This window comes from Cherax quadricarinatus, chromosome 64 (genome assembly GCF_038502225.1).
Source record: "Cherax quadricarinatus isolate ZL_2023a chromosome 64, ASM3850222v1, whole genome shotgun sequence".
NCBI lineage: Eukaryota > Metazoa > Arthropoda > Malacostraca > Decapoda > Parastacidae > Cherax > Cherax quadricarinatus.
In genome coordinates this window covers 1,690,515-1,703,271 of record NC_091355.1, presented here as the reverse complement: position 1 = coordinate 1,703,271, position 12,757 = coordinate 1,690,515, and the positions used below count along the sequence as shown (strand labels likewise).

The following is a 12,757-nucleotide window of genomic DNA, read 5'->3' as shown; positions in this document are numbered from 1 at the left end:
TTTGGAAAAGGCGTATGACAGGGTGGATAGGGGGGCAATGTGGCAGATGTTGCAAGTGTATGGTGTAGGAGGTAGGTTACTGAAAGCAGTGAAGAGTTTTTACGAGGATAGTGAGGCTCAAGTTAGAGTATGTAGGAAAGAGGGAAATTTTTTCCCAGTAAAAGTAGGCCTTAGACAAGGATGTGTGATGTCACCGTGGTTATTTAATATATTTATAGATGGGGTTGTAAGAGAAGTAAATGCGAGGGTCTTGGCAAGAGGTGTGGAGTTAAAAGATAAAGAATCACACACAAAGTGGGAGTTGTCACAGCTTCTCTTTGCTGATGACACTGTGCTCTTTGGAGATTCTGAAGAGAAGTTGCAGAGATTGGTGGATGAATTTGGTAGGGTGTGCAAAAGAAGAAAATTAAAGGTGAATACAGGAAAGAGTAAGGTTATGAGGATAACAAAAAGATTAGGTGATGAAAGATTGAATATCAGATTGGAGGGAGAGAGTATGGAGGAGGTGAATGTATTCAGATATTTGGGAGTGGACGTGTCAACGGATGGGTCTATGAAAGATGAGGTGAATCATAGAATTGATGAGGGGAAAAGAGTGAGTGGTGCACTTAGGAGTCTGTGGAGACAAAGAACTTTGTCCTTGGAGGCAAAGAGGGGAATGTATGAGAGTATAGTTTTACCAACGCTCTTATATGGGTGTGAAGCATGGGTGATGAATGTTGCAGCGAGGAGAAGGCTGGAGGCAGTGGAGATGTCATGTCTGAGGGCAATATGTGGTGTGAATATAATGCAGAGAATTCGTAGTTTGGAAGTTAGGAGGAGGTGCGGGATTACCAAAACTGTTGTCCAGAGGGCTGAGGAAGGGTTGTTGAGGTGGTTCGGACATGTAGAGAGAATGGAGCGAAACAGAATGACTTCAAGAGTGTATCAGTCTGTAGTGGAAGGAAGGCGGGGTAGGGGTCGGCCTAGGAAAGGTTGGAGAGAGGGGGTAAAGGAGGTTTTGTGTGCGAGGGGCTTGGACTTCCAGCAGGCATGCGTGAGCGTGTTTGATAGGAGTGAATGGAGACAAATGGTTTTTAATACTTGATGTGCTGTTGGAGTGTGAGCAAAGTAACATTTATGAAGGGGTTCAGGGAAACCGGCAGGCCGGACTTGAGTCCTGGAGATGGGAAGTACAGTGCCTGCACTCTGAAGGACGGGTGTTAATGTTGCAGTTTAAAAAGTGTAGTGTAAAGCACCCTTCTGGCAAGACAGTGATGGAGTGAATGATGATGAAAGTTTTTCTTTTTTGGGCCACCCTGCCTTGGTGGGAATCGGCCAGTGTGATAATAATAAATAAATATATATATATATATATATATATATATATATATATATATATATATATATATATATATATATATATATATATATATATATATATATATATATATATATATATATATATATATATATATATATATATATATATATATATATATATATATATATATATATATATATATAGGTTTGATCTTTGATTAGATTTGTATATTGATGAGCACGCAAATTTCTGCCGTCACTTGAGCTGGGTCTTCCTGGGTGACACTAGTTGACCTTGTAGAGGTGTCGACAGGATCATGTATAAGTTTACTGATAAGTGTCCACTGTTCCTTGTAATAAAGTCAGTATTCCCTGACCACTTAGGAGGAGCCTTTCCCTTTTTTTTTATGTTTAAATGTAAGACCTACCCGATCAGCAGGTTGTATTCGATCACCTGAATCGGCCTTCCAGTAGCGTACTCATTTTTAGAACTGCACACAGGACTAATGTCCGTCAAGTGCGAGTATTGTGAATTTGCATTTAACACTTTATTAACTACATTGCACCAGCATGGAGTGATTCAGACATCAAAAACTGTGGTGTACAAAGCCACTCATAAGTTATAATCACTTACCTTCAATCCTTCTTAACAAATGTGAACACCATTCTAGAATAATTGTGTAATACGTTAAGTTAGGATTCGCTCGATAAATCGTAATGAGACAATTGTTAACGGCTTTGAAGGGACTTGAACTAGAGGAAGTGTGAGATTCCTTCGTGAAAGCCTGCATTTGTGGTGACAGTGGTGGCCCATGTTGACCTTCCTACGGTGTAACAGAAATACAGTTAGCTGCATGAATCTTACTGGGCCTACATGGGTCAGTGGAAAGTTGATTATCCTGCTTTCAAAACTGGCTTACCATGGGTCCTAGACCTCAGTGTGGGGAGATTTTCGGTTAGTTTAATTGGGTTGGGTTAGTTTCTGTTGTCCAGTTTAACCAAACCTAACATAAAAAATACATATTTTTTTTAAAAAATTGCACAGATCGAAATATTCTCCATTGCAAAACCCACTTAATATTTTTCATTTCAGACCAAAAATTATTCGCAAACTCTGGCGAGTAGACAAACTCATTATTGACCAAAAGTGGCTTCTGCTTTCATAGAATGAGATAACTTCTTATAGTAATTCTAGTCACAAAAAAACAACGTTGAACTTGTTCATTCAACATCACTGAAATCATTATAATATTGATGGGAAAGCCCTAAACCCCAAGGGGGATATAAAGTAGCTGGGCAATGAGAAGTAATCGGGTTTGATCCAAGGAAAGGAAAGACATCCCTAGTTCCTCGGATCATGAGAGGGTTGTAAATGGTCTTGTGATACCCATAATCCCTTGAAGGGATATTGTGTATATTTCAGGACGCTTATTAAACAACCACCTATGGTACCACCTCTGAATTTTTTTTTCTGTGACTCGGCATAATCCCGGAAATATTTGTCGAAATTTTATGCACAGTAATCTAAGTCTTACCTCAAATTAGGTTTTATTAAAAAAAAAAAGCATTGGTAGTCAATTATAATGTGTGGGTAGTAGCACTTTCATACCCACGACTAAGGTAATATCTGTGTAAAAACACGATGAAACCATATTCCTCAATTCTGGTCTCCATATTACAGAATGGACATAAATTCGTTAGAAAACATTCAGCGTAGGATGACTAAATTAATACATAGCATTAGAAACCTTCCTTATGAAGAAAGATTGAAGACTCTTAAGTTACATTCACTTGTTAGACGAAGAATGAGGGGAGACCTGATCGAAGTGTATAAGTGGAAGATGGGTATTAATAAAGGGGATATTAATAAGGTCTTGAGGATGTCTCTCCAAGAGAGAACCCGCAGTAATGGATTTAAATTAGATAAATTTAGATTTAGAAAGGACATAGGAAAGTATTGGTTTGGAAATAGGGTAGTTGATGAGTGGAACAGTCTACCTAGTTGGGTTATTGAGGCTAGGACTTTGGGTAGTTTCAAATTTAGGTTGGATAAGTACATGAGTGGGAGGGGTTGGATTTGAGTGGGACTTGCACATCAGAGCTTATTTCTTGGGTGGCATTGAAAATTGGGTTGGTCAAATGTTTTGTTAGTGGGATGAATTGTAAAGGACCTGCCTAGTATGGGCCAACAGGCCTGCTGCAGTGTTCCTCATTTCTTATGTTCTTAAAGGGGTGGACGGGGAAGCTAGTGGAAGGCCTCGGTCAGATGACCGAAAGCTCCAGCTGTGGGTCATCATGTAACTAAGACCCGCGTCAGGAAACACTTGTCCTGTTTCCGACAAGTCTTACCTAACCTAAGCAATACCTATGATTTTTTACCACCCAGACTGTGGCATGCAAAGAGTACGTAACCTTTATTCGGCGCATGGACACACCCTCATTTACAGGCTATCTCCCCCAACCAGCGAACCAGGTTGCTAAGAGTTGATGATGGGGCCCCATCGTTCAACTAGTGACCAGGTTCTAGCCAATAAGAAGGTGGGATTGACAATCGCAGAGGTTATGTGGATACCGCTCTCCTGTCTGCCCTTGTCATTCCCATTCTAGAGCTGGTTGAAGCACGGTCTGCTTTCTTGTGGCTTCTATTTCTGCCTTGCTTACCGTGACGTGCACTATATTTATTACTGTACATAGTGTACATATTGCTGTTCTAAATTTGGTGAAGGATAATATAAGTCTAAACTTTTTCTACTGTGTTTATTTGCTCCCATTACACCTGGGTTAACAGGCCATTTGAAAGCCTAGGTTGTAATATGGGTAGCCTGTCCGAGAGCTGGACTTAGAGAAACGGTTGAGCTTAGGGTGAAGCTTGTAGCAGGAACATTGTGTAGCTTGCTGTTTCGCTTCGCTTTACAAATTTTGCGTGTCAGTTGCTTATGATCAGCCTTGCTATTGTGTGATCGTTCAACAGCTCGCTACTAGCTTGTTCAGTGTGCTCGCTTCGCTACGGTCAATCTTGTGTGCAGTCGGCTTTGCTTGTATGCGTATTTTGCAATCGTACTGTGCATAGCTAAGCGTGTTCTGCAAATTAACGTGTTACGTTGGGGTATTCGTACTGTGCATAGCGAATAACTTATGCCACCTAGACGAGTCAGACGCCTGGTGTCGGCATATACTTTGCATAACCTACCTAAATTGTCCCTACAGCGTTGTTGGCAAATTGCTCGTTCCATTGGCATTCCCTATAAACGCACTCTTACAGCTGCGCAACTGCGTTCACTTATTGCTGACATACTTATTGAAGAAGAGATGGCACATCAGACTCCTCCCTCTACGGGAGCTAGGGCAAAAACTACTATGTTCTCGCAGGAGGAAGATGATACACCTACGGAGCAAAATGGTCAGTATAGTGCACATGGGTTGTCTCAGGGTGAATCAGCGTCGTTGGCACTTCAGCTGGCAAAAATCAATCTTGAGCAAACTAGGGAACAGAGAGCATTCGCAAGGGAAGAATTTGATAGGGAAAGAGAAAGGAGGCAGTTTTCGCATTCTGTAAACGATTTCAGTTTACAAAAAGCAGTACAGCTTGTTCCCCGCTTCAATGAGGCCGAACCAGAGCAATTTTTCGAAAGCTTCGAAAATCAGGCTCGAGCCTTGAGGTGGCCGGAACAGCACTGGGCAGCGTTGGTTCATACAGCATTATTGGGTAAGGCACAGGAATTTACGTCGGTATTAACTGACGCTGAATTCTCTGATTATCAAGTAGTGAAGACCACAGTGTTGGGAGCATATACATGTATCCCAGCTAAATATCGTAAGACCTTCAAATTGAACAGGCGGCAGCTTGGTCAATCCCTGGTGGACTTTGTGAGACAGCAAACCAAAGCTTTTACCAGCTGGTATAAAGCGAGTGGTGTCTCTAACTTTGAGGAGCTGGTGCAGCTTATTCTGATTGATAACCTGCTGGAGTCTGTGGGACCAGAGGTTCGTGTCTTTCTGCAGGATCGTGACTTAACCACTGCATTGGAGGCGGCCAGGTTGGCTGATACCTTCGAAACGAACCGCTCCTTGTCCGAGCGGTCCCGTCTCTCTTTTCAACAGTCTGGCGTGAGCAGAGATCGACAACATTGGAGAATGAAGTGCCAGCCGGAGGGAGAGCGTCTACGACATCCAACCAAGTCACCTGGTGAGCCACGCTTCTCAACATATGGTCCCCCTGCGGAGAGGCAAACTACTTATGGAGCATCTCGACAACAATATCCAGAGAGGCACCAGCCAGAACGACACCACTTGCAACGTCATCAGGGAGTAAAGGGCAAGCCTGTCGTCTGCTTCAGGTGTAATAAAGTAGGTCATATCAGTTCCAACTGCCCCCAAAAACCTCAACCCATCGGGAAAATCTCTAATATCCCTAGTAACATGTCCCCTAGAGAAGTAGAAAAAGGTATGGCCCCTTATTATTGCGAAAGTCTTATTTCCCTTCAGGAACACTCAGAACCAACTAAAGTAAATACCTTTAGAGATACTGGAGCATATTGCTCACTTGTCAGAGAAGGAATATTACCCCTTTCAGAGAATACTTCCTTGAATTCCTCAGTTTTATTGGAAGCTTACGGAGGAGCTATATATTCAGTTCCTTTGCATAAAATTTATGTACAGTGCAAATATTACACTGGGTACTTGACTGTAGGTATCTCAAAAGGATTTCCCATGAAAAATGCCATGTTATTACTGGGTAATAACATTACTACTGTTACTTCGTGTCCTGAACCTATAATGATTAATGCTTCTCCAGTGTTGGCCATAACTCGGGCAACATCCCAAGGGTTGTCTGGGGAGAATGTTGACCTATCCTTGGACGACTCCGATCTCGGAATAGCCACGTTGTTTTATGAGACACACCGGCCGGAGTCTCGTAAATCAAGTGAACAGACCCCGATCAAGCCTTCCTATTCCCAGGTTGCAGGATTGCCAGATGTCTCTGTTTCCATGCCCGAGGGACTGTCCTTCCGGGAGGAACAACGTAAGGACCCTTCGTTAAAATTCACTTTTGAGGCAGCCATGGGTAAATCCTCTTTGGGTCATCCAGTCAAGTATGAAGTTAAAAATGATTATTTGGTATGCACTGAGACTGGTAAGGAGACAGAGGGCCGGCAATTATACGACAGGTTAGTGGTTCCAACCAAGTATAGACCTCAGATATTAAATATAGCTCATAATACGTCATCAGGAGGTCACTTAGGAATTACAAAAACCTTGTATAGAATCACAAAAGAATTTTATTGGCCAACATTAAAGAAAGATGTGAAGAATCATATTAGGTGTTGCCGAGAATGTCAGCAAGTTGGAAAACCTGGACATTCTATTAAACCTGCACCTCTCCAACCCATACCTGCTGATGGAGAACCTTTTGCAGATTTAATTATAGATTGTGTAGGTCCACTACCTAAGTCAAAGTCTGGAAATCAGTATTTATTTACAATTATGGATAAAGTAACCAGATATCCTGAAGCGATCCCAATGCGTAGTATCAATACTAAAGCTATTCTCAAAGCTTTAACAAAATTCATTTCTTGTTTTGGCATTCCTAAAACTATACAAAGTGATCAAGGTACTAACTTCACTGCCAAAGCATTTAGGGAAGTATTAACTAGGTTAGGGATAATTCACAACTTATCCACTGCCTATCACCCTCAGTCCCAAGGCGCCTTGGAAAGATTCCACCAAACATTAAAAACAATGATGAGAAGTTTTTGCATGCACTTTCCGACAGATTGGGATGAATCTCTACCGTTGTTGCTATTCTCAGTACGAGAGACGGTGCAAGAGTCTACAGGGTATAGTCCGTTTGAGCTGATCTTTGGGCACAATGTACGAGGTCCTCTTCGGGTGCTCAAAGAAGGATGGATGGGAGAAGACGTAAGCTCAGCACTCTACAACCCGTCTTCAAGGTTGCAGGTGGCACGTGAGTTAGCCACGGCTAACCTAAAGATAGCTCAAAGTAAGATGAAACAGAGGTATGACAAAAGTGCACAATTCCGCTCCTTCCATCCAGGAGACAAGGTGTTGGTGCAGGAACCTATACCTGGCCACACCTTGAAAGCTAGATTTACGGGACCTATGCAGATAGTAAGTAGATTATCTGATTTAAATTATGTGGTAGCTCCCATTGATAAGACCTCAAAAACAAAAACTTACCACATAAATCAAATCAAGGCCTTTCATACACCAGATAAAGTCCCAGTAATGACTCTGTCCTCTACCTCTGAGGACGACTCTGACTCTTTGCACTCTATCTCTGAAATTAATACTAAACTTTCAAATTCTGTCCTCCTCAAGGATCCTAGCCCGTTAATGGATGGATTATCTGAAATACAAGCAACCAATTTAACTGAGCTTCTACAGTCATATCCTAATATTTTTTCGGATGTGCCGAAAAAATGTACGTTAGGTTACCATGATGTAGATGTGGGAAAATCTAAACCAATTAAACTCTCCCCCTACAGAGCTAATCCTGAAAAGCAAAGGTTACTTCAGCAGGAAGTAGACTTCTTGTTAGAACATGGTTTAGTGGAGGAGTCATCTAGTCCATGGGCTTCACCGTGCATCCTAGTAAAGAAGGCTGATGGAGGGTTTCGTATGTGCACAGACTACCGTAAAGTGAACGAGGTCACAATTACAGATGCTTACCCTCTTCCTCGTCTGGATGACGTAATTGACTTTGTGGGTAAGGCTACTTTTGTGTCCAAATTAGATCTCCTTAAAGGTTACTATCAGGTACCTTTGACAGATAAGGCGAAGGAAATCTCTGCCTTCGTAATTCCAGGAGGTCATTATCAGTATACAGTTACCCCCTTCGGAATGAAAAATTCCCCCTCTTCATTCCAGAAACTTATCCATCAGGCTATTAAAGGACTTGAAGGCACGGCAGCATACCTAGATGATATTGTTGTGGTGTCTGATACTTGGGATCAACACCTACTTAGACTTAAAGCTCTGTTTGAGACCTTTAAGAATTCCCAATTAACAGTTAATTTATCTAAATCTTCCTTTGGCCAGGCCACTATCACTTTTCTAGGCCATGAAGTAGGTAGTGGTAATGTTGCACCTAAACTTGCTAAAGTTCTTTCGATTAAAGATTATCCAGTTCCTCATGATAGGAAATCTCTTCAACGTTTCCTAGGCATGATAGGATTTTACAGAAGATTCTGTAAGAATTTCTCAGATATTGTAGCCCCTCTTACCTCTCTTACCAGTCATAAAGTTCCCTTTAATTGGACGTCAGATTGTAACACTGCTTTTAATAAAGCAAAAAGATTATTGTGCTCTGCACCCATTCTCCTGTCTCCAGACTTCTCCAAACCTTTTTCATTACAGGTTGATGCTTGTGAGTCTGGGGTTGGGGCGGTACTATTACAAATCAGGAACAAGGAGTTGCAGCCTGTAGCATACTTTTCAGCTAAGTTCCAGCCACATCAGAGAGCTTACTCTACCATTGAAAAAGAAGCCCTCGCGCTGGTAATGGCTTTGGAGCATTTCGATGTTTATGTGGGCCAGACATCGCAGGTGGTCACAGTCTACAGTGATCACAACCCGTTAGTCTATCTCCAAGCCATGAAGAATCACAACACAAGGCTTATGCGTTGGACGCTCAGGCTGCAGCCCTATAACTTCAAAATTCGTTACATTGCCGGCAAAGAAAATGTGTTGGCAGACTCTTTGTCAAGAGTCTAGTTTAATATTTTATTTAGGTTAGGATGTATTTGTGGTAACCCCCCTTTCAAGCTCTTTTTTTTATCCCCTGATGTGGGGGTTTTTTTTTAGTGAGGGGATACGGGCTACCGTCCGCTTGTATCTTGGACCTATGTTGGCTTATCTGACTGCTGTCTCACTCTGAGTTTAGGGTTTGGCTTTCAGGCACTAGGAAAGCTGAGCTCTATCTAAGAGTTGGATGGTGGAGAGGATAGGCGGTCCCATTATTTTGTGCCATGGCGGCACGGTTACCACTGGGAGGTGGCAGCCTAATCCTGAGCCTTCTCGGGGGTGGGGGTGTGGCATGCAAAGAGTACGTAACCTTTATTCGGCGCATGGACACACCCTCATTTACAGGCTATCTCCCCCAACCAGCGAACCAGGTTGCTAAGAGTTGATGATGGGGCCCCATCGTTCAACTAGTGACCAGGTTCTAGCCAATAAGAAGGTGGGATTGACAATCGCAGAGGTTATGTGGATACCGCTCTCCTGTCTGCCCTTGTCATTCCCATTCTAGAGCTGGTTGAAGCACGGTCTGCTTTCTTGTGGCTTCTATTTCTGCCTTGCTTACCGTGACGTGCACTATATTTATTACTGTACATAGTGTACATATTGCTGTTCTAAATTTGGTGAAGGATAATATAAGTCTAAACTTTTTCTACTGTGTTTATTTGCTCCCATTACACCTGGGTTAACAGGCCATTTGAAAGCCTAGGTTGTAATACAGACTCTTCTATTGCCTATAGAATTACTACGGCTTATGATAACGGATAAATAAGTTACAAGATATAGAAATTTATCTTCTATTTATTGAATTCATTATATGCACTCCAACATTTTTTCCTTACAAATTTTCTAAATAATGTATCAGCCCAACCTTTCAATGGCACGAAGGAAGGAAGGACGGTAAGAAGGAAGGAAGGAAGGAAGGAAGGAAAATAAAACACTGCCGTACAGTTTGTGGACAAGACATATTTATTTCTTTCCTTCAGGTATAATAACATACTGTATAACCATGTCTTACCTTAACGTTTAGTATATATAAGAACACTCCCCCAGGAAGCTAGAAAACCGAGCTTCCCCATGTTCGCGAAGCTGCTCCTTCTTTACCCCCTCGGCAAGTGTTTTTTTTTTCAGCTTGCAAGCGTAACCCCGCCAAGTCTCCGTCCATCCCTCTGAAAACATTGCGTGATTGGTCAACTCACAATTTCAAGCAAAGAAACTAGCCAATCACGAGCCTGTTGAGAGCGCCGAGGATGCCGGTTGGGGGGCGCCGGTCCAGCGGAAAATCTGAATCCACCAATCAGTGACGTCTGGAGTTAAGGTTGGTGAGCTTGTGTGGGGTTGAGCTTGGGGAGCTGACGCGGGGCGAGGAGCTGAGGTTTATACAATGCACATACGACTCACGGCTTAGTCTCACACAACAATATTTAGGCAGCTTGATGAATAAACATAGGGAACCCGGCTTTATGTTCTACCAGGTTCCCTGACACAATGCTAAGTGTGCCGTGGTACACCTTAATAACTTAATAACTATGTTATATAATTGTTTATTCATTTCATAATTATTTCCTCTTTAAGGAGGAATATTTTTTGCGTCATGAATATATTTATATATACATCCTATTGCTAATAATCCATGTATATAAACGTCCAGCACAACGTTGCCGCAGCAATTTGGGGAGGCGAGTGTGTTAGCCTCTACAGTAGGCTGAATAAGAACACCTGGTCCGCAAGAACCTAAATCCGAGCCTATACATATTTAAACTAGTATTTTGGATTTAATCTTGATTAAGTCTACGGATGGAAATCATTACCATCTCGTGTTTCGTGGCAAAATCTACGGAGGGTAATAACCCCGTTTCATTTTGTGACCGAAGTCGATCGAGTTAAATTCTCCCCAAAAAGCTGCCAAGGCAGGTGTTGGCTGGAGTCACTTGCACTTATTGCTCACATATTATTGCAGAGACAACACCTCCCCTGCACAAGAGGGCGGGTGTCACTACCGCGGCAAACACCTGAGATTGGGGGCACGTCAAGACACACAAACACACACACTCGTTAGAGAAACCTCGGCTACAGATTTCGGCTCTTGAAGAAGAGCACCGAAAAAATAATATATATATATATATATATATATATATATATATATATATATATATATATATATATATATATATATATATATATATATATATATATATATATATATATATATATATATATATATATATATATATATATATATATATATATATATATATTATTCGACTAATGTCATACAACTAAATGAGGAGCTAAAACTGGCGATTTGTTTTGCTTTTTTCTTTTCTCCCCCGAAGTTCTGAAGCGTGGGTGTTGTGTGGGCCAGTCGCAAACTCTGTTACACTACGCTACAGGCGCCTAAAGATGGTGAGAGCCCATACCTTTTATGCAGGGGACCACCAACATGTGAGTACTCACAAGCCGTCATACAAATACGCATAAAAAAGAAAAAAAATCTTGAAAACAAAAGTCGAACGAATATAACAAACGAGAAACAATGAGAACCATAACACAGCAATGTTAGGAGGATACAACAAGATTATTGTGTGAAGAACTTAAAAAAACAATAGCTCCCTCCCCCATGATAAACAATAATACAAAGCCAGTTTAGGTGTGGGGTAATGAGTTGCGTTCTCAGTCGCGATATTTCATATCCCAATTTTTTTTGGCACATGTCCACGGGGACTGTCAGGGAATCAGTCCCTCAGCGGTCGGGGCGACTCCACGGTGGTCGTAAGGTGCGTACGTCCGAAGCAGCGTCCGGACGGCGAAAAGTGACGCACGGATGACATAACGATCATGCTCTTACGTCGTAATAGCGACATTCGTACGACGCAACACGACGTCAGAATTGCGTTTCTAAACTATAAGAGTGTTCGTCGCCGTAACGACGTCATATATAAAACGTAATAACTACGTTCCTACGTCGTAGCAACGACGTTTACCCAGCGCAACAGTAACATGCCTACGACGTTTCGCACACCTAAATATTGGCACTAGCAGCACTTTTCTTCTTTATCTCTCTCTCTCTCTCTCTCTCTCTCTCTCGCTCACACTCTTTCTCTCTCTCCCTCTCTCTCAAAACAGACTGTTTCTCCCAATCGGTTCTATCTCTCAGATCAGTGCCAAGTGTAGCCTCACATCTTCTCCGCTGGAAGTGCCTCCTCTGAAGGATTTCGAGTGGCACTTTCTTCCCTCTCGCGACAGTGCCACACTAGATACTTGACGCACTCTAACTACCTGTCAATGTGTTCCTGGAAAGTGGCAGTTCTAGAAATAGGGGTTTTTCTTCCCTCTTGTACAGTTGTGGAATCCTCAGCATTTGGAAGCTGGACCCATCATGGTACCCTGGAATCCTCAGCTCCTGGGAGATGGAACCCTCATGAAACACTTGAATTCTCAACTTATCGAAGATGGAAACCTTGAATTCTCACCTTCTGGAAGCTGGAACCCTCAAGGGACCTCTGAATTCTCACCTTCTGGAAGATGGAACCCTCAAGGAACCTCTGAATCCTAACCTTCTGGAAGATGGAACCCTCAAGGAACCTCTGAATTCTCACCTTTTGGAAGATGGAACCCTCAAGGAACCCTGAATCCTAATCTTCTGGAATATGGAACCCTCAAGGAACCCCTGAATCCTAACCTTCTGGAAGATGGA

At 42.2% G+C, this 12,757-nt stretch overlaps 1 protein-coding gene across 1 annotated transcript in view; it reads right to left on the bottom strand.

The window, feature by feature from the left end:
- Nucleotides 1-12,121: 12,121 nt before the first annotated feature.
- The window catches only part of LOC138854597 (uncharacterized PPE family protein PPE54-like), an 8,565-nt gene continuing 7,929 nt past the window's right edge, over nucleotides 12,122-12,757 (bottom strand). Inside the window, exon 2 of the mRNA XM_070098699.1 lies at nucleotides 12,122-12,757. This exon is cut by the window's right edge and continues 514 nt beyond it. The gene's annotated coding sequence lies outside the window, so the exon portion shown is untranslated.